Source organism: Acinonyx jubatus, chromosome A1 (assembly GCF_027475565.1).
Source record: "Acinonyx jubatus isolate Ajub_Pintada_27869175 chromosome A1, VMU_Ajub_asm_v1.0, whole genome shotgun sequence".
Classification (NCBI taxonomy): domain Eukaryota; kingdom Metazoa; phylum Chordata; class Mammalia; order Carnivora; family Felidae; genus Acinonyx; species Acinonyx jubatus.
Window position 1 is genome coordinate 132,297,096 of NC_069380.1, and position 22,116 is coordinate 132,319,211.

General features: G+C 40.4%; 1 protein-coding gene and 1 long non-coding RNA gene across 23 annotated transcripts in view; both read left to right on the forward strand.

The window, feature by feature from the left end:
* Positions 1–22,116, forward strand: part of MAST4 (microtubule associated serine/threonine kinase family member 4) — a 556,148-nt gene that overhangs the window by 404,664 nt on the left and 129,368 nt on the right. The window lies entirely within an intron of this gene.
* Positions 15,125–18,222, forward strand: LOC128315851 (uncharacterized). Its single transcript, XR_008298946.1, has 2 exons — positions 15,125–18,060; positions 18,111–18,222. It is a non-coding gene; the product is annotated as an uncharacterized LOC128315851 (long non-coding RNA).

Genomic DNA, 22,116 nt, shown 5'->3' on the forward strand with positions numbered 1-22,116 from the left:
AAATTGAGGTTTTACTTATGGTATAGCTCCGAACGGCTGCTATCTCAGAGGCCTTTTGAATGAGTAACACTGCTGTCCCCAAGCTCACTTTTCTGAGATTTCTCTCTAAATATTATAAAATCCTGTGCGTTCACATGAATGTATGTATTAGGAACACATTTCACAATCCTTGCTGATCTTGTACATACAGTTCATTTCCTCTAAGGACACAAGTTGACAATACAGTTTGAATGCCAAAAAACAAAAAAAGATCAGTTGGGATTTTAGAGATGAATTGCTTACAGGCTTCTTCCTCACTTTCTTTTTTTTTAATTTTTTTTTCAACGTTTTTTATTTATTTTTGGGACAGAGAGAGACAGAGCATGAACGGGGGAGAGGCAGAGAGAGAGGGAGACACAGAATCGGAAACAGGCTCCAGGCTCCGAGCCATCAGCCCAGAGCCTGACGCGGGGCTCGAACTCACGGACTGCGAGATCGTGACCTGGCTGAAGTCGGACGCTTAACCGACTGCGCCACCCAGGCACCCCATCTTCCTCACTTTTTAACAATCTAATAATTGGTTTTGAATATGCTGGTGCTAACTACCTCTTTTTTTTTTTTTTTTTTTAAAAAGAGATGAATGGAAGGCACTCACTTAAATACATCTTTTCCTTGGGAAAGTCATTGTATTTAAAGAACTAAGAAGTAACTGCTTTGCTCTGCATAAAACAATTATAAAAAAATAGAATAAGGAATCTGTAACATGCAAAAGGCACAAATACTGTATCCGGGATTCTCTAAACGACAGAAATCCTTCACTGGCCATCTTGTGGCTCTTATTGGTACAATGTCTGAGCTGTATTTGAGGGAGCGGCCGCCCCTTCCTGAGGAGGGAGTGGAAGAAGCAAGTATTCCCTTCAGATGCTTTTTCACATGTTCCGAACCTTCGTTTTCACTGCCACTAACCCAGGCCTGGGCCTTCTCCAGATTGCTTGGGACTCTAGGTTGACCGCTGGTATTTACTTGCTCTAGAACAAGTCCAGGGCGATAGGTATGTTTTGTTTTGTTTTAATTAGGTTTATTGAGATCCAGTTTAGAGACAGTAAAGCCATTCCTTTCAGGTTTGTGGTTCCATGAATTTTGGCAGACACAGTCCTGTGACCACCACCACACTTTTCCATACCCTCAAAAAGTTGTAGGTGTTTTTTAATTGTTTGATACTGCTCATATTGGATTAGAATAAGGTGTTTTGTTTTTCTCACCCCTTCCTTCCCTTTTTAAAAACTTAGTTTCCATATTTTATTAAGACTATAGGTTCTTTTTCTATTCTAGGATCCCAGCCAAGATACAGTGTTACATTGTGTCACCCTTTTCAAAAATCATTTTGATGAGGAAGATGATTAACACAGAGTTTGATGACTTGGTTAATAATATTCAGGAGGTACCAGGAAAATGCATCATGAAATCCCTGAGAGGAAAGCATAAACTACCGAAATCGTGGTACATGATTAATGTATAATAGCCCCTTGATCCTACAAAGGTGAAGAAGTTGTAAGAAACCAGATTAACTATTTCCTGCTGGTCAGATTTGTTTAAAACAATCTGGAGATGTTTATTGGGCCATGAGGTGGAAGGTATGTAGTTTAAGACATAAATTATGAATGTTGGAAAATAAATACAGACATCCAAAAGGAATCTTGGAGTTTTTCAATGCAAGTGACAGCAAAACAAAACATACATTTTATAAAAGGTAAACTCAAGATACTTTAATTGCTTTGTAAAATAATTTATTGCTTCTTACCAGTATTTTTAATTTTTGAGAGAGAGAGACAGACTGGTGTGAGCAGGAGAGGGGCAGAGAGAGAGGGAGACACAGAATCCAATGCAGAATCTAGGCTCTGAGCTGTCAGCACAGAGCCCAACGCAAGGCTCAAACTCCTGGACCACATGATCGTGACCTGAGCTGAAGTCAGACACCTAACCAACTGAGCCACCCAGGCACTCTTAACCAAAGAACAGTTTTAGTCTCAGTGGAATGTAGATGGCTTGTAAGGTAAAACGTGAACATAATGCATGCTGACGACAGAGAATGGCGAAAATACCAACATCTGTAGAGTCAAAAAACTTCCCCAGATTCTAGTACTCAAACATTCCCAGTATTAAAAATATGCAGTTATCATTCCAAGTTTTCTTTTCCGAGTGCACGTGTATATACCACAAAATTCGTATTTTGTATCTCCTCTTTTTTGAGCTGATTATTTTCCCTTAAAGACATTCTTTTAATTAGCCAGCTGTGGGGTGCCTGGGTGGCTCAGTCGGTTAAGCGTCCGACTTCAGCTCAGGTCACGATCTCGCGGTCCGTGAGTTCGAGCCCCACGTCGGGCTCTGGGCTGATGGCTCAGAGCCTGGAGCCTGCTTCCGATTCTGTGTCTCTCTCTCTGCCCCTCCCCCGTTCACGCTCTGTCTCTCTCTGTCTCAAAAATAAATAAACGTTAAAATAAGTAAATAAATAGCCAGCTTTACAGTGGTATAATATCCAGAAATTTGGAAAATACCTCTAACGTACAAGAAGGTACATAGGAAGTATCTATGGAGTTGTGTGGAAGCATGAAAACCATGGTCTGAAAGCCACTGAGCCAAGGCACAGCCTTACCATATGTGGAGTGTCCATGGCCAGCTCCCTGGTGTGCAGAGTGAGGCCCAGGCCACTGACACCAGTGATGTCACCTTAGATGGTCTCACATTTTAGGTCCTGTTTTTCTCCACTTGTATTCAGACCTCTCTTGAAATGTTCCCTTTAAAAATACTAATGCTAACTCCAAAAGATTCCAATTACCATCTCCCCACAGGCTTAAATGTTAAACCTCAAGATCTAAACTTTATCCCTTATGGATGTGAGCAGGCTCGCCAGATGGCAGGCCAATTAATATATTTTTGCAAGGTGTAGAAATGTTTTTTCTCCATAGGGGAACAATGAATCCATCTGTTCCACATCTTCCTTTCCCCTCTGTCCTTTGGGGAAAATCATCATTTAATTTTCAGAAATAATTGTGCAACTCTCTAAGTGCTACTTTTGCTTTTAAGGGAGATAGTTTTAATAATTGAAACTTTTTCTTACTGTGAGAATTTAAAGAGGCTATGCCATGGATTAAAACATGTGGCCATCTGAGTTTCATCCAGATTATTATTTCCTTTTTTGATTGTTGGGCCTACAGAATTGTGTTGAAAAACTCATTCAGGGAAGGTGTCACTTGGAAAAGGCTTTAAGAAACATGTAGTCAGACCCCATTATTGTAAGATGACAAAACTGACGTTCAGGTACAAAACTTTGAAGCTGGTCAGCAAGTTGGAACCTGGATGGTCTTGGATCCTGGTCTTCAGGTTCTAAACTAGGACACCTGTGGTGAAAACAGAATCTTCAGCTTCTCAGGAGGCATTAAAAGAGCAAGAACTTTGAAGAAGGTTCAAGTGGAAGCAGGAGTGCACACATTGTTTTTGCCTCTTCCTTGATTCCCAGGCACTAAACTGTATGCATCACTCTTAAATTTTCTTTACATACTCAAGTGGCTTTTCAGATCAGCAGGTGATGCTTAACTGTTTAGTGTCTGTGTATTGCCTCCAACTCTGTAAAAGTTCCTGAAGGCCAAACACCACGTCCTTTTTTTTTTTTTTTTTAAGCACTTTTATAGTGTGCTGTCTGGGCATGAAATGAATGAATTAGGAAATATATGAGTATCACTGGTAGTGTTTTACAGAGTTCTCTCTGGGAGTGTTACAGTTCTAGGAGAGTGACTACAGTATAGCTTTGTGATCATGTGACACATTATAATACAGAATTTGGTTCCTTTTCCCTTCTGGTATAAAGACGTTCGGTATTGAATATTTCAGAAGCTTCTTTTGGGAGGAGTGCTTCACCTACGTCCCTGTTTTACCAGCATTGATGATGTCTGCCATAATGTGTCATAGGTGCGCATAGATCGATTAATGTTAAGCTAGAGCAAGGATTTAGCCTCGTCTTTTTTTTTTTTTCTTTCACATTGACTTCCTTATCTGTTTTCAACCTAAGAGTTTCACATGGAAACAATTTACACTTTGGCTTTAGACATACCTTGGTTGGAATTCTGACTGTAACAATCTGGACGTGTAACAGGCAGGTCACCTTGCTTTGGATACATGGTTTCCTCATCCTTAACTAGGAAAAATAATCACACTTTTTCTGCCTCATATAAAGTGAATTATGAAGCACTTAGGTCAGGGCTCTGTAGACAAACTACAGCCTACAGGCCCAGTCTGGCCCACTGCCTGCCTTTGCACATAAAGCTGTATTACAACTCATCCACATCAGTTCGTTTAGGTACTAACTATGGCTGCTGGTGCTACAGTAGCAGAATCCAGTAGTTGTAACATGCGACTCCGGCCTGCAAAGCTGAAAAATGTATACTCTGGTCCTGTGTGGAGGATTTTGCCCACCCAGAACCTCCGGCAGGGACTAGCGCTTGTAGGCACTCGGTCCATGTTAATCCTCCCATACCTTTAGTCTTCCCATTATTGTTTCAAGTTCCTTCTTTCTCTTTAGGCGCTTTGTAAAAGAAAGATAGTTCCGGTGTGGCCTTCTCAAATAACATTCCTTCCAAAGCCCCTCTCCACCTCTGTAGTATGGCCAAAGCCTCAAGCCGTGACATAGGACAGAACACGCTGAGAGAGGTATCGACACAACTCCCACACCCTGATATACAGCCTGTCTGGACTTGAATTGGGTATTGAGCATGTTGCGGGAATAGAAATTGCTCTAATCTAAGAGTAAATAAATACAGGCATTCTATGTACATGGCAACATGTCTCTATTTAGTATTTCTTACTCTCTTACTAGGAGCGTCCAATGTATACTTCTTCAAAACCTTCCCAGTAGAACCCTAAAACTGGAATTTTTTTCACTTCTAAAAACAATCAAAAATTGCTACAAATTATAAATACCATATTTAGCGCAGGACCTCCTGAAACCCTAAAGCAAGAGTTCTCTGACTGACCTCACTCTGAGCCATTGAAAAGAGGAAGTTCTCAAAGGAGCGATTAGACTTTTTTGTTGTTGGTTTATTTTGTTTTGTATTTAAGCAAAATGAACTTGGAGTTCTCAGCAATTTTGATTAGGGACGCCCTGGTGTCTAGTAGAAAACTAAGATGGGGAAAAGACTGGTAGAATGTGCCCAACGAGGATTTCATGATTGATGGGTACATGCCAACTCCCACACACGGTAGAGAGAAACATGGCCGGGTTGGGGGCGGGGGTACATCTGAGAGCTGTTAAGGGCAATTATGCATGCTTGTTACTTTTATTTTTAAAATGTATTAAGAAAAGTCTTTTTCAGAATAATGAAGGGTTTTTCCCCCCGTATTGTAACATTATCTGTGTCTCTAAAAAAAAAATAACGTGAAGAGATGTTAAGAGCATTACCCAAAATTCTGTAAAGTTCTTCTTGCCTCTCTTTGCTCTTCTTTCCAACACATGTCAGTGTTTCTAGTGCTTCTCTACAGCCCTGTTAGCTTTTATCCCAACATGTTATAATTCTGGGTATACTTATCTGAATTCCCAGCTGATAGTAAATGTCTTGAGGCAGAGAGTTTATGCCAGCGTGGTACCTGGCACATCATAGACAGTTGATCGAGGTTTATTGAATGAAAGCACTCCACAGTGAGCATATTCATGCATATAGGCTTTTCTGTCTTTTGGAACTATTTCCCTAGGATAAATTCCCAGAATAGAGATTTCTAAGCCAAAATGACGTGCACATATTTATGAATCTTGATATATAATGCCAAGTAGCTTTTATGTCTACTTGAGGCTCCTTCCAAGTTTGTGACTCTCCCAATGCATGGTGTGTTATTACTAGATTGGCAGTCTGGGTGTTCCACATTTTCCCTAGCAAAAGAAATAGAAGGAGTGTATAATATCGTCGCTTTTAAGTCTGGAAGGAACACTGCATATGCTTTAGGGTGAAAAGCTTCTACAAGAATGAATATCCCCTCCATGGAACTTAGGAAATGGAGGGAGGGAGGCAGCAGGGGCAAGGGATAGGATAAAAGACACTGTTACAGTGACAAAGAACTCCTGGAGTTTTATAATTGTTCTGAACTTTGGCTATATTGTTATCAGTACTTGAAGAAAGCATTTGGATGAATTTTATTTGCTTCCCCCCCCAACACATTAAATGTTCAAATATGAAACATTACTAAAGGCAAATTGCTGTTAATGCACATTCCAAGGCCTGCTTTTCTCAAGGTTTGAAACGTTTTGTGTAATGTTTTATGCATTTCCATCTTCATTTGATCTGATTTGTGTGTGAAATAAGATTGGATCTCTGTGGTGTGACACTGGGTAACCATAGCTTTTTTTGAGTTGGATATTTTGCTCGCCCTCATTTAATGTTTGACTAGTTCATAAATTCCCAACAATAAGTAGCAGTATCTCTCTCCCTTTTGGTACAAGTATGCTGTTAATGAACACCTATAGAATCACCTAAATGCCACCTTGTAGATGGCATATAAAGTTTGTAGGGGCTAAGCTGAATAGAGCTAGGGCCATGTTCAATTAAAAATGCCCTGTCCTGGGGTGCCTGGGTGGCTCAGTCGGTTAAGTATCCGACTCAGATTCGGCTCAGGTCATGATCTCACTGTTCTTGAGTCTGAGCCACATATTTGGCTCTTGGCGCTGACCGTGTGGAGCCTGCTTGGGATTCCCTCCCTCTTTCTCTCTGGGTGCCGGTCCTGCTCTTACAAGTGTGCGTTCTCTCTCTCTTTCTCTCTCAAAATAAATAAACCTTAAAAAAAAAAATTTCCAGTATGGAAATTGAGGATTCTAGTGAGTAGGAGGGTTCAACAGATGTTCTAAAGAATTTATGAGTGTTTTGTGTTATATATTCCATAATATATGATATGATATATGATGTATATGTGTGTATGTGATATATCATATATTTGTGGGTATGTGTATATATGATTCACCTGGCTAGGAAGTAAGCAGTGAAAAATGTGTTGGTTTTTCATCACTTCCTGAGCCTGTTGCTAGTGAAGCAAGAGTGTATTAGAACTAACCACAGCCACATAAGCATGGTAGAGGCTCTTGTTACCTTGACCGTTTGCCTTTGGAAGGACCCAACAGCCAGGACTTGTGGGAATGTGGACATGTCCCCTGCTCCTTGTGTAGTAAGTTGTGTCCTTACATTGGAGGAGTCTGTGTCCCTCAGCTTCTTGCCATCAGAGCAGCATGACCTCTTTGTCATAACCACATGTGCTCCCCTAATGAGTGAGGGCCATGAACGTGCAGAAACCATGAGCCAGCCACACCTCCCTACTGACCAGGCTTGAATTAGGTTGCCCAACTGGAAAATGAGGTCTTTGAAATAAAAAGAAGTTAAGGAATAAAATCAACAAAGCACTTCTCATTTGCTAGTCTTTAAGTCGGTCTTCTTTGCTAGAGTTTGTGTTTTAATGAAAGACGTCTGAGTATGTTCCAAACAAGAGGGGTAGCAAGCTGAGTTTATCCTAATCCTTTCAGAGAATGGAAGCCATTGTTTCACATTTCCTGCCTACCTCCTTCAACTTTGCATTTTCGAGAAAAGTCTTTTGGAAGAGAGAGAATTATGAATGCTCTTAAATGTCATGCCATTTGACTGTTAAAACACCGTCTCAGGATAGTAGCTTCTGATGGAGAGGCAGGTTCTTGTTTGCCTTTGCAGTTGTCATATAAATGCCTCCATGTAAATCTAGATACAGACTTTTAGCCTAAGAGACCTGTGATTTGACTTGTCCATCTACTTAGGAAAGGTAATTCATGTGACTGTAAGAAGGCTTTGTAAACGTAGAATCATTTTCAGGTTGGAAGACCCTCTACCAAATTTGATAGAAGCTTGATGCATAGGCTGTAAGCAGGTTTTCCTCCCTTAGTTGCTACTGTGGATCAATATCTCTTCTTGCCTCTTCTAGAGTTTGCATGCAATTTTCTATCATGGTCATTTATGTTCATCAGTATGAAACAGAATCATTGTAAATCATAGCCCTTTAGGCACATTTTTTTTTTTTCCTTCTGTAATGCTTGAGACCATGGAATCCTATTCAGAAGAGATGAAAAAACAATCCATCATTTTTTTAGTGACCCACAGAACTGGCATAGATGTGGATGGCAAGGTCTCCTTGTCTCCTTATCTTTGGGCTTCATCTTATAATTCTTTTTTTTTTTTTAACTTTTTAAAGTTTATTTCTTTATTTATTTAGAGAGAGCTAGAGACAGCATGAGCAGGGGAAGGATAGAGAGCAAGAGGGAGAAGAGAGAGAATCCCAAGCAGGCCCCGCACTGTCAGGACAGAGCCTAACATGGGGCTTGATCCCACACACCGTGAGACCATGACCTGAGCTGAAATCCAGAGTCAGATGCTTACCTGACTGAGCCACCAAGGTGCCCCTCATCTTATATTTTAATTCTGAATGCAAATGAAAATGAAGCTCCCTGGGGGATGTCTGGGTGGCTCATTCGGTTGAGCATCCAACTCCGGCTCAGGTCATGATCTCACAGTTTGTGGTGTGGGTTCGAGCCCCGCGCACGGCTCTGTGCTGACATCTCAGACCCTGGAGCCTGCTTCAGAGTCTGTGTCTCCCCCTCTCCCTGCCCCTCCCATGTTCATGCTCTGTCTCTCTCTGTCTCTCAATAATAAATACATGTTAAAAAAAAAAAGTTAAAAGAAAATGAAGCTGTCTGTGAAAAAAAAAATAAGGTTTAAAGTAGCCAGCTACCTTTATTTGTGTAAGTCCAAATATATCACGTTAAATATGGGAGGTAGAGTAACTATAATATATTCTATTTTAATGTTTTTACATACAATTATTAAAAGTTATCTTTATCAGGAAGGAATGTTTATGTAATTATTATAAATTGTCAGTTATTACTTGAGATATATAAGTATATTTATTACCCGCATATTTAATGATATAATTCAGATAATTAGCATAGAGACGGCAGTTTTTTACTTTAATGTTGTACTAAGATAAATGGTTTGCCTACTGTTCACATTTATCTGTAGCACAGAACTCATCAAAATATATGGTTACTACAAAAACAAAGTAAAATATATCTGTCTTGACCAGTAGCTCATGCATAAGTGTTTTATTCTCTTTAGAGTCCTAACTGTGCCACAAAAGCAAAGTGAACTCTGGCTGGGTTCCATATCCCTGTGCACACGCACAGGTGAATGTGAATGTATTATAAGCATCTGGAGGGGCTAATGGGACCTCTTCGTTCTCCATTTAGGGTTGGAAACTTAGACATGGTGCCAAGATGTGTCGTTGCCTCTACCCATGAAACTGCATGAAAGATGGGGGAGTTTCTTTCTAGTTTTCTTTAGGTCATTCTGCATGAAAACTACCTGTCAGAATTAAAAGTGGTAAAACTGTGCATTCTGTAAGAATGGTAAGTTTCTTCCTCATGAGAGTTTTCAGTCTCAAAGCGGTTTGCCATTTGTCAACGAGTAGAGACTTGGACGAAAGAGTTGTTTGGCTCCTAGTCTGTTTTAAGCCCTTCAGATAAGAAACATCCTTATTTCCCAGAAGCCACCCCCTAGGGGATGATCTCTTATGGCTACCTCCAAGTTTAAGAAGCTCTCCCTAAAGCAGGGGAGATTTCATTTGGGGGATGAGGCTTGGGAAGTGGAGTTTGGTACACTCTGCCCTACCATTGTCTGCACCTGTTTGTTCATGAATTCAGTAACTTTTAGCTGAACACCTTCCCTGTGTTGGGCATTGTGTTGAGAAGGCAGTGGTGAAGGAGACAGATGGTTCCTGCCATTTTGAAAGCTTGCAGTTTCATGGGGAATGTGGTGGGAGTGGGTGAAGAAGACACAAAGATTAACAGGAACTTGCAACATTGTGTGTGATTGTGCCTCTGTGTCTACCTCTCTTAGCCCTCAAGAGGGTGGGGAGTGTGGGAATACAGAACAGTTTTGAGAGCATCCCGTGGCCATGTGACAGAAAGTGAGTTATCGGGGAAGTAAACCAGGTTGGTGGCTGAGAGAGGAGCCAGCGAATGGTGGAGACTATTCTAGGCACAGAACCCTGGCAATGAGACCTGAAGAAATTGTATTAGGGTGCCAGAGGCCTGAAATTTACTCCCCTGGCGGGAGGTGCTGATGAAGGGTTTTACCTAGGGCAGTGAGTGATTAGATCCCATTTGCCCATTGGAAAGATTCCTGGCAGTGGAGGAAGTGGAATGGGACAAGGAGCAGGCCAGGCTTCCAGGCCAGAGATAGTGGCGATACGACTGCCAAGTTGGTGGCAGTGAGCGTGAAGGGAGATGGAATCCACAGGACTGGATGACCAGTTGGATGATTATAGTGAGGAAGGGTGAAACCGGAAACACAGGAAACAGGACAGCAAAAGTAATAAATAATTTTGGTTTACTCCTATAGACACCCAAGTTGCAGTGTGCAGCTGACTATCGGGATGCAAGGATCTGGAACATAGGAACAAGTTCCAGGTTGAGGATTAAGAGTCATCCACATAAAGATCAATGTTTGTTTGTTTGTTTATTTATTGAGAGAGGAAGCATGAGCAGGGGAGGGACAGAGGGAGAGGGAAAGAATCTGAAGCGGGCTCCACACCCAGCATGGAGGCCAGTGCGGGGGCCCCATCTCACAACTGTGAGATCATGACCTGATCTGAAATCACCAGTCAGACGCTCAACCAGCTGAGCCACCCAGGCACCCCACATAAGGATTAATGAATAGTGTCAAAGTTGATTACTGTTGAATATTTCTCTTCCTGGAGTCTTCAGTATTTAGGGCTGCCTAGATCCAGGGCAGAATCTTTTGTGCCTTCTGTGTTCCCAAGTGAGATGGAGGTGAGGATAGGAGATGATTTTCACATGATCTATGTAGTGAAACATATACCTAACCTTTTTCATAGGTGTGTGTGCTTTCTTTTTCTTGGGGGTTAACATTTAGGGTTTAACCATCTTTGATCACAGAATCCTCCAGCTACTGAAGTTTCATGGTACTGCTGGCATTTTCCTCACAGTTAAAAGTATATTGGGGAATCCCACCATCATGTATAGTCTGTCTCTAAGGAAAAAGAAATGAGTATGGAAAGAGATGATAGGAGTCGATTAAGACATTGGGGTTGCAGAATTCTGTGGCATAGTCATAGTGTTCTTTGTTGTTTTGTTTGTTTTACTTTTTTCACCCTCTTTTTCTTGACCAGCACAGAAAGCATTTTGTATTCAGAAGTCCTCAGTTGGGAGCATGATTTCTGGGTCCACAAAGAGGGAAAATGAGGTGGACAGAATGGTAGTTTTAGAAGGAGAACATGTTTGCTTATGTGGGCAAAAGGGTAGGAGGAAGCGAAATAGAAATTCATTCTTGTTGAGTTGATAATCTCATGTTAATCACATCATTGAAATGGTTGCCTGTGTTTTGTACAGTCTATACAGAGTTGGTCTTAATTCATATGAAAGGAAGACTTAGACATTATTTTTATTCATTTTGAACTCTGAATTACATACTGCTGAATTTCGTGTAATAAAATCTGTTGAAGTTGAAAAAATGTAGACATGTTACAAAGTTGAAAGTCACCACAATTTCATAGTTAAATGTGAAATGTTATGTATATTTAGGAACATGTAGAGAATTAAAAATCCAAATTCCAAATTAAGTACATATTTTTTATTACCTAAATGTTTCATATATATGTGAATAAATATCACTCTTTCACATTTTTGTAGGTCATTAACAAATAATTTCTCAGGGCAATATGATATAAAAGCTCTGTAATTAATTCACTAATTCCATGATACGATACCTCTTTTCCGTATCTCATTCATTTAATGGTCTCGGGCAGTATTTGACGGTTTAAGGTTGTTTTCCTTTAAAACTTTGGCTTGAACCAGGTTAGTATGAGTGAAAACTCTGAGTTGACCATCTGATGGTTATTGGATAGCTCTTGTAAAATAACATATTCATCAGTTTGGTTTTTGGAGAGGTAACCATAACCCTGGTAGCAGAAATAGATCATCTGAGTGACATTTTAAGTCAGAAAAAAAAAAAAAAAAGCTTTTCATTTATGTCATTCATCATTGCAGAACACTCCTGAGGCAAATCAGTAAGTCTCCCAGAGGTAATGTTCGGAAGAAGACCTGTTTTGTATATAGTAATGAGATTGTGGTTTTAAACCCATCCATTCTATTTTGTAGTTTGAAGTGGCTTTAGTTCGAAACATTAAAACCATATAAGCTTTGTGTGTTTGGAGCTCCCCAGGTTTTGTAAATGTTCTTTGCCTCAGCACTTTCCTATCTTGAGTCCTAGTGTCACTTTCTTACAATGTCTGATTGTAGAGAGCCTTGGGTGTGTCTCAATGGCTATATTTTTATTTAGTATCTTGGTTCACTAGAGCATTGTGCTAAGGAGGTTAAGGTTATGAGTGTTGATCCCATCCCAGTCAACCTTTAAAGTGAAAAGTATTTTCCCTATAGGTTCAACTGGTGCTTCAGAACTGGCTGAAAATATTTGACTATTTTTGTTCAAAGTATGGATGAGGCTGCCCCATTCATTAACTACACTGGAGAAAATAAAACTGATGTCCATCGGGTGAAATCTTTCCAAATGGGGACAGTAATTTTTTCTTGGGTGAAAGAAAGCATTTACTCTTATCTGTGGGGGAAAACACATGCATTTCAGCAGACTTGTTTTAATGTAAGTTCCAAGAGAATGGAGACCATCAGTCTTCATAGTACTACCCCATCCTGGCGTGCTCGGCATAGACAGAAATGATCAGCTCTCAACGTCTCCTGCAGCGGAGAACACTGGGCATTTTGTGGAGTAGATGGCAGAGGGGGGTCATCTCTTCCACCTATTTAACCTGATTTATTGCCTTTGAATTTTTTAATAAGGACATATTTTAAGCTCTGTCTGGGGACTGAGAGCTCTGATCATTCATGCAGTGAACTTTGAATAAGTTGATAAGATTGGCTGGACCCTATTACCATAATGGATGGTGACTATTTGACATTTACAATGGAATGCTCCATTTGCACTAAAATAAGTGAATTTGTATTTAAAAATAATTTACCAGTTGTTTTTTTTCCCCCTACCAGACCTAAAATAGAGGTCATTTACATTCAAAGCTAAAAAATAATAACTGCATTCGGACTTAGTGAAATTTGTTGAATACATGTTAATTCGTGCGGCCCCATTAAACCAGATTGTGTTGATCTGTTAGCTGGAGAAAGAGCAGGAGTCCTTTTACTCTCATGGACCTCAACTCTAAGTTACTAGATTTTCTGAATACACAAGGAGTTTTACTAAGTGCACCTTGTTTGTCAGGCCTTGTGACCTTCCTGCCGACTGAACTGCTTATAGATTAGATGGTGGTTGTCTGTGCTGTTCCAGTTTTAATTGCAACTTCTCTGGTTTGAAAACTGATTTGTGTAGCTCTTCCTGGTGGAGCATTAGGTCACTGGTATCCTTTGCTGCCCATGATGCATGAAAGTGAGTCAGTGGAAAATTCACTTACTCATCATGACCTACTTCTGTCACTTGCGTTGAAGGTGCGCTTATTTGTCAAAAGCCATCTGTCCCCCTTCCAGAAACTCTTGCTCAATTGCTACTTTAACCCCTTAGCCTATAGGTTCTTTTAGAATTTTCGCAGTTACTTGAATATGTCTATCAGCTACACTGTAGTAGGTGTAACCTGTTTTAAATTGACGCTCGGAAGCCAGAGACAGTCTGATCTTGTATGGCTCTCAGCACATTGCAACCCCCCACCCTTCCCCCACCCCGCCAATCCCCAGTCACTGCTTTTCTAATGAAGATTCTAGGCCTTTGAGGAGAAACTGTAAAATGGTAAGTTTCAGGATTTATTAGGAGCACACTCTCCCCTCCCTCATTTTCAGTAGAACTTTCCCTTTCTCATGTTTATTAGCTTATTCTTGGGTTCATTGATCCAGCAAGGTTTAGTCAAGGGTGGCTTTGTGCCTGGTCAGTAGGGTCACAAGAAAAATAAGATCTGTGCTTCTTGCCTGCATGCAGTTTATACTCCCCACTAGGAGAGTTGCAAAGAGTCATTTTAAAGTAAGACCAATTTTAAATTCCATTTTAAATGTGGGGAAGTGCGGAATATTCCACTCGGAGACCAAAACAAGGACTACTTCTTCATTTTGTTGTCAGATCTGTCCTGCCTCTCTTTGATGAGAAGGTTCATCCTTTTCACACAGTCATACATATGTCAGTGTGTGAAATTGTGTACCATCGACCTTTATGCAAGTAGGAGAGGCTTTCTTGAGAACAGAATTCTAAACTGCACAAAAGGAAGTGATGTGTTAATTTATATATTTTATTAAGTACATATACACACACACATACATATGTGTGTGTATGGCAACTGTAGCCATATAAACATATAGTAACAGATGTATTGCTATTTCTTTCATGTCCAATATTCACACCACAGAGGATTAGAAATTATATGCCATATTTACACATGAAACAAGGTAAAGTTCAATTCAGCATTATTTAAGGTATTACTATTTCATCTCAGAATAATATAAAAATACTTGTTTCCCTGATCTAATCAGTTTACAGACTCTCAAGTCAGGAATGAATTATTATACCTAAACTAAATGTATAGAGGAAGTGAATGGAAACCAGCATTTGATGATAGAATAGTATTCTTCTTGAAATCCATGTCATTCTTGGCTCTTAATGACTACTTACTGTGAACAACTCCTCTTAAAAAAAAACAAAAACAAAAAACACTTTTGCCTACTTGATAGCACTTAAAAAAAAGCAGCACCTGTTTCCATTAAAATAACCAAGTGGAATTTTGTTTTCTGCTAACTGATGAAGTTGTGAATATTAATGTATTTGGATCTTAATTTCCTTGTGCTGTTTTCAGATTGTTACTGATACCTCTCCTTTTGGAGGAGACTTTGTAGAGAAAGCATTCAGGTTCAGACCGAGCTCATTGGTTCACATTTATTACAACATAGGCATGGTTTATATTGCTGAAAATGTTCTTTGTTTTTAGACAAAGAACCACAAGGTTCTGCTCAAAGACATAAGTGAAACGGCCAATTCGAAAGTAAATAAGAGCTAGTTAAGCTGAGGATGTGTGGTGCCCTGTGAATTTTGTCACATTAGAATGATCTAGATTTTGCAACATGATAACTGATTAACTTTGACCATACTGTGGGAAGACAGTCGGCTTGTGTTCATTTGCTCCTTGCAGCTTTATCTTTGCTTTTGCAACCATTTTCTGTGATAAGCAAAATAAATTAAAGTTTCAAGGGAATCCGTTTGTCAAGTAATACGGCATTGTGAATCTCCATCTACATACACAATCTTTCTGGAGGTCCATATAAACAATGAAGTCTAAGAACAGGTTTTTACACTGTATTACATTTCATTATAGGCATAACCCTGTTGATCTGTTTGGTTCTCAATGAAAGAGGCCCTTCACGGCAGCTTACTTTTCATAACAGACCCCATTTCAAACAAGAGATTAGAGATTAAGCCAGTTGGCCAGTGACTTAAGTATAAAATATCTTATCTGGGCTTTGCGAAATCTCTTCATTTAAAACTACTTACCTAAAAGGCTTATTTGTTTTGTTGTGGTGTCATCACAGGCCACACCTAGAGAATTTAGAATTGTTTCTTAGAGCTTATTCAGATGTTTTCTGCTAAGCTGTCTTTAAGTAAGGTATTGAGAAGCAACATAACCTTTTTGGGCCATAACCTCCAGTGTGATGGGAATGCTCTCTGTCACCACAAAAGCATGGCATTTCTGCAGCCTTTGGACAAGTCTGAGGAGGGAAATGGATGGGGTCCCTGCCAAGTGGTACTTGTGGGCATTTGAGTAGGTCGTGGGGAGCTCTGTAATAGTGATTCCAAAACCACAAGGTCTCCCTGTTCTCCCTTTGGTGCTAGATTCCTAAGTTATGCCCCGCCCCACCCCTACCGTCTGTCCTATAGCCACTTGTTCTGTAGTGGGGACCAAGGGTAGGTAATAACAGATGATTCATTCCATATGACTAACCTCCAGCACTGGGGCTTTCTTAACGTGTGACAGTGTGATTCTAGTTAGCTTCTGCATTGCAGCCTCAACTTCTGTACGTGTTTGGCATATGGAATGTGAGACACTTTATGTTCCAATGCAATATGGTAATCACCACCTGAATATAAATTCAGTAATTAAAGCTCCAAAAGAAGCGACGATATTTAACAAGAAATGCTGGGAAGAGTTGATGTTTATAGAGCTGTTTGTTGTTCCGAGTAGCTGGCTTTGTCTTCCACTGTATCAGTAGTGTGTTGTACATGGCTATTCTAAAAGGATGGTCTTGATTTATGGAGTGTGTTTACATAATTGAGGGGGTTAGCTGAGAAACAAAAAAAGTTCCCTTGAAGGACTGAAGGACTGCTCGTTTAGAGGGAGCCACTGAGGTGACCTGCTTTTACTTTGAAATCTGCGCAACCACAGGGTCGTATTTGGTGTTTTCATTGACATTTTAGGTCCAGGAGACCTGTTTTCCTTCTGGCTTTGCTATTGGTTGAGTTGACCAAGCCTGCCCAAAGTCTGGCTATGTCTCCCGCACATCATTAATAACTATTAGAATTGTCTTGCCCTGGCTTTGATTAGCACTACTGTGACTACACTACCAAAAGCAATTGGATGGTAATTAATTAAAGGGGTGCCGATGATTCCTTCCCTTTGCAAACATGTGGTCAGCATTCTGTGCTGGCTTTCTCTTTTCATGTTTTAATCCTGGCTCTGACAAGAGACGAGCTTTTGCTAAAATACTAAAACGACACTTATTAATGATTTCTCTGAGAGAGACACTTCACTGGTATTCTTCATCGCTGTGAGTGAGTTAACGTTGGCTGGTACATCACAACCAAGGTGATCCGGTATGTCATTTTTTTTCCACTGTAAACTCTTTTTTAAAAATGACTTTATTGAGGTATAATTGATATAGCAAACGCTGGACATATTTAATGTATACCACTTGATGAGTTTGGAGATAAGTATATATATTCGTGCAACCGTCACCACAACCTGTGCCGTACTACGGCTCCTTGATGTAGCCCTTCTGAGATGGTGAAGGGAAGTGGAAACCAGCAGTGGCTTTCTCACCACTTGAGTTGTTTACAGTCGAAGCCTATGTGGGATAATGAGGCCTGATCTAAGCTGGGGTGTGGTATTCCTGGATGCCTGCAGTGGGCATAAACATCTGTAACTGGCACTTGCCAAGCAAGCATGGCTCTTGTGCTCAACTCTGTCCTGCTTCCCTTTATCCCCAGCCACATACTTGCTCACCACAGGGTCTGTCACATTGTACCTCTTGGAGCCCTGCATTGGAACAGAGGAGACACAGGTCCTGGCCACTCACAAGTCGCATGAAGAAACTGGAACCTCTGCCTACTCAGGATCGCTCAGCCCTTCTTCTAGGCTTGGGCCCTCCCCTTCTATTCCCTGGAGGAACAGGGCCCACAGGCTCTTTTGTCCTCAGGGCAGGGTCTGGGTGGCAAATTGCCTCCAGGCCGCCTCCTGCTTCTACTCCGGAAACCAGAACTCAGGACAGGCCCTCTAAGTCCCAGGAACCGGACTCTGCACACAAAGATTTCTTCTCCTTTATACTTTGCATTGTCCTCCAGGGGAAGGAATACTACAAATTATTATCTTAATAAACTATCATGTCAAGGACACATACGTCTTCACTTTCTACCACCCTCCATTCCTCTTGGGAATCCTGGCTAGCAGTATTAAAAAAGCCATCTGCTTTTCTTTTCAAATCACACACACATTTTTCCAGATGAAGAGGTTACAACATTCAGGATTGGAATTTTGTGGAAACACGTGCATGCATACTTAAACTCCCATACTCCACTGCTGACGAGTAACCACCATTATTGTTTATGTACATTTCCTTCCAGTCCTTTTTTTTTTTTTTGCCTTTTCTATACTTTAAACATGTTTGACGGCAGGTTTTGGACTCTACGTTTGTTTTTCACCTTTGTCTTTGTAAGCATTTTTGGAATAATGTACCATCTTGTGGTCGTGGTGTGGTTTATTTCACTACTTCAGTGTTTTTAGGAGATAAGACTGATTGTCATCAGTTCTCTGCCATCTCAGAAAAATGTCCAAAAAAGGGATGTGTACATAGAGTGGATGGTAAAACAGCTAGATTACATACAAAAAAAAAAAAACAAAAACCTTCCCCAGAGAGGAGACAGTTAATTCTAGGTAATTGTTGAGTGATCTTGAAGAGAAAAGTGAGGGAGCCCTTGGGTGGCTCAGTTGGTGAAGCATCTGACTTCAGCTCAGGTCATGATCTCAGGTTTGTGAGTTCAAGCCTGCATTGGGCTCTTTCCCTCTCTCTCTTACCTCCCCCTCTCATGCTCTCACACTGATTGTCATTTTTTTTTTTTTAAGAGAAAAGTGAGTGGGCAAGCTCAAGGGTCTTGCTCCAAGTTCCAGCTCTTCTTGCCTGAGTGGGGGAGGGGAGACCTTCCTGGCTCAGCCTCTGTCTTTGAGCCGCCTGGGACCAGCCTTTCCTTGCTCAGTTTGGGACTTTTTCAAACCATTTGATTTCAGGCCACCGTGACTCAGACAGAACTAGGTCTTTATTGTGGGGAAGATTTTTAAAAATAGATATTTCATTTAGTACATAAAAAGCATTTACAGGACAGAATGACCAAAAAAGGAGCTATATCCTAAGAAAAGTTGCCAACTCTTATTTCTATTCCTGAACCTTATCAATTTTTTAAAAACCTGTTAGAAAGGGAAGTAGTTTTCTTCATTTCTCTACAAATTGATGAACTTTTTCATAGATGAGTTAGAGATTAATCTTGTTGAGGTAAAATCGTATCTTGCAAGAGGAGGTAGAAAACTAATCAAAGGTCTTTGTCTAAGAGGAAGTTTTCACAGTTGAAAAATGACTCATCTCTGAAGCCGGGCTGTGATGACGAGGGCCAGGAGGATTTGGGGGGATAGAGTTATCATTCATAATTAATATATCATTAATTCTTCCTAATGATGATGTCAGACTCATTGCTGATTCTTTGTTGTTGTTCCTTTTGACTAGAACACAAACATTAATTATTGGTTCCACTGGCATTTGCTGTAATACAATAATTACATTAAAATTATTTTATGAATGGGATTGTATGTCTTAGTTTAATAGTGTATTATGGGCACATTAACCATCTTGGGACCTCTCCTCCCCCCTCATTACCTGTTTTATATTTCTCAATGCTAAAATGATTCCCATGTTAGGTATCTTTACTTTATATTGTACTTCACTTGAGAAAATAAATGCCTTAACCTGACTCAGATGAGAATCACTTGCCTACCTGGATACTGAAAGCTTTAGCCATTGTCTGTCTTCCTTCTTCTTTCTTTCCTTCCTTCCTTTCTTCTTCTTCTTCTTCTTCTTCTTCTTCTTCTTCTTCTTCTTCTTCTTCTTCTTCTTCTTCCTCCTCCTCCTCCTCCTCCTCCTCCTCCTCCTCCTCCTCCTCCTCTCCTTCTCCTCCTCCTCCTCCTCCTTCTTCTTCTTCTTCCTCCTCTCCTTCTCCTTCTCCCCCTCCTCCTCCTCCTCCTCCTCCTCCTTCTTCTTCTTTTAATCTTTATTTATTTATTTAGAGACCGAGAGAGGGAGAGAGGGAGGGAGGGAAAGAATCCCAAGCAAGCTCTGTGCTCTCATCTCAAAACCTGCCACAGGGTCTGATCTCATAAGCTCTAAGATCACAACCTGAACTAATCAAGAGTTGATGCTTAACTGATTGAGCCACCCAGGCGCCCCTAACAGTTACATTTCTAATTTAGATGATTATGTGTTGATTTGTTTCATTTTATTTTACTTTGATTTTTTTTTTTCATCATGGCTACCTAGTTTCTGTCAAACCGTGGGGGGGGGGGGGGGGCGGGGAGGCAGGGGGTTGTTGGACGCTATTTTTTTTTTTCTCAAATACACAGTGTGGCCTAACTAAACAATGGAGCTATTTTAAAACTCTGGGAAATGTCTCCCTCCCCAGATTTCCTGATTGCAAACTCATATGCACATCTCTTGAGTCCTGGTACCAGTGCTCCCTTTGCCTGAGGCAAAGACATTCTTGAAAAAATGCTGGGGGATTTTTGGTGGAGTTGTAAAGCTGCCTACAAGACAAAGGAGTTAACACAGGAAAACCCACGTTGAGGGATATAACCATGGAGGGAGTTAGAAGATAACTTGATCTACTGAGAATTTATCACCAGGTGCCAGTCTCCAGATGGTAGAAAGGGGACATGACCTGTCGCTACCCACTCTTCTGCTTTCTTTTATACTATTTTAAAATATTGAAACTTTCAGATGCAAAAATAAACCCAAGTTTCTAAATGTATTCTATTTACAAATCTAAATAAATTTGTGTAATTTTTTTAAGTAAAAAGAGAAATGATTTTTGTCATTTGAAAAACATACCATCAAATATTTGGTGTACTGTCCTCGAGGCACATTAGCTAATGGCACAAAGTGTTTTTGTTCTTTACCATATAATTGTGTGAGTTCAGCAACTTTGGTGCCTACTGTTAACAGTCAGTGTAGCTAATATGTGAAGACCTAGGCAGAAAACACTCTGTTAACATAAATGAGCCCTGTAATTTTATGATTATACTGTGAATGAAAATATGATGTGACCACAAAGCCAAAGGAATGACTCACTTGGTAGCTATTGACAGATTTTATTTTCAAGATGGTTTAGGTGTATTGTTGTTTTCATGAGTGTTATGTTCTTTCCGCAGGGTGTAGGGTCTCTTTAGGAAAACAATAAGTAAAAGTAGCCAGTGAAAAATTTCACCTTCACTTCTTTCATCCAGTCTGCGATTTATTCTCAGTAAGTTGAAGCATCTGAATTCTTGTCTTGATGTGCAGTTTAATTTCATGTGAGCAGATCACTAAGGATCCTTTTCAGTGTGGTAATGTTGCACAGGGGGCTGCTATCTCTCCGTACCATTGAATTTCTACTTAGAAATGTTGCCATGTGAAGGTCAGATTCCCTAACTGTAATCAACAGGAATCCAGGAACACAATGGACAGGAACTTTGTGAGTCACTGCAGGGAATGCAGAATGAGTTTGGGTTGGTTGCCTGGTGAATATGGTGAAGAGGCAGAGTGGGTGTGTTACTCAGGAGCTCAGGGTACTTACTTATAAGGACCAAACCAGGCTAGGGACGAATGAGGTCACCTCTTTGAACACAAGGCTGGCCTTATGAGAAATAGATGGCCGTGCCTGTCAGAGGCATGCCGGTGGTTTCAAGGTGAGTGAAGCCAGCCTTCAACTTTTCCTTGGTAACTGACGCTTTCATGGCATGCCAGTTTGTCTGAAACCCTGCCGTAGCTCTAACGTTTTCTGCGGTGCAGTGAAAGCTCTTTCTACACACAAACACATTCTCATACATGATCTCTTAAAGTCTCAGAGGTTATTCGGGAGCAAGAATGGGGGCAGATGCCAGACTAAAGGAATGACATCTTGAAAGAATAAATGGAACAGAGAAATCCAAGATTCGGGTTCACAAGCTTCTGGAAGTTGTAAATATGTACATTTTATAATGAGGAATTTGTTTTATTTTGATACCTGTCATTTGTAACTATTTCAACTTAAAAAGAAGTTTGTCTCAATAGTACATGCAATATACCCTTTTATGCTTTGTGTCTTCTGGCCAAATTCCAAATGCATATTACAGCATGGGCCATTCCTTTTCTCCAGAGCCACTGCTCATAAACATGCTTCATATCACAAATCTGATTTCCGTATTCTCCAATGCTGAAAGAGTCAGAGTTCTAGAAATAGGGAAAAGAAAAAAAAAAAAAACATATGGAGCATGATCCAGAAATTTAGGTTTAATTTCAAAATCTATTAAGAAACAGTGGAACAAAAAAGTTTGATTCATACACGCTTAAGCACAATTCTTTTCTCTAGTTGGGTCTGTCTAGAACAGCTGATTTGGGCAGGGATAAGTAGAAAGTAAGTGCCTGTTTGGCGTGGCTGATCTCTGTGTTGGGTCATCTGCCTTTGGATCGTCCACAATGCCCTGTGGAGATGGAAATGTCCATATCAGGACCTCTCACAT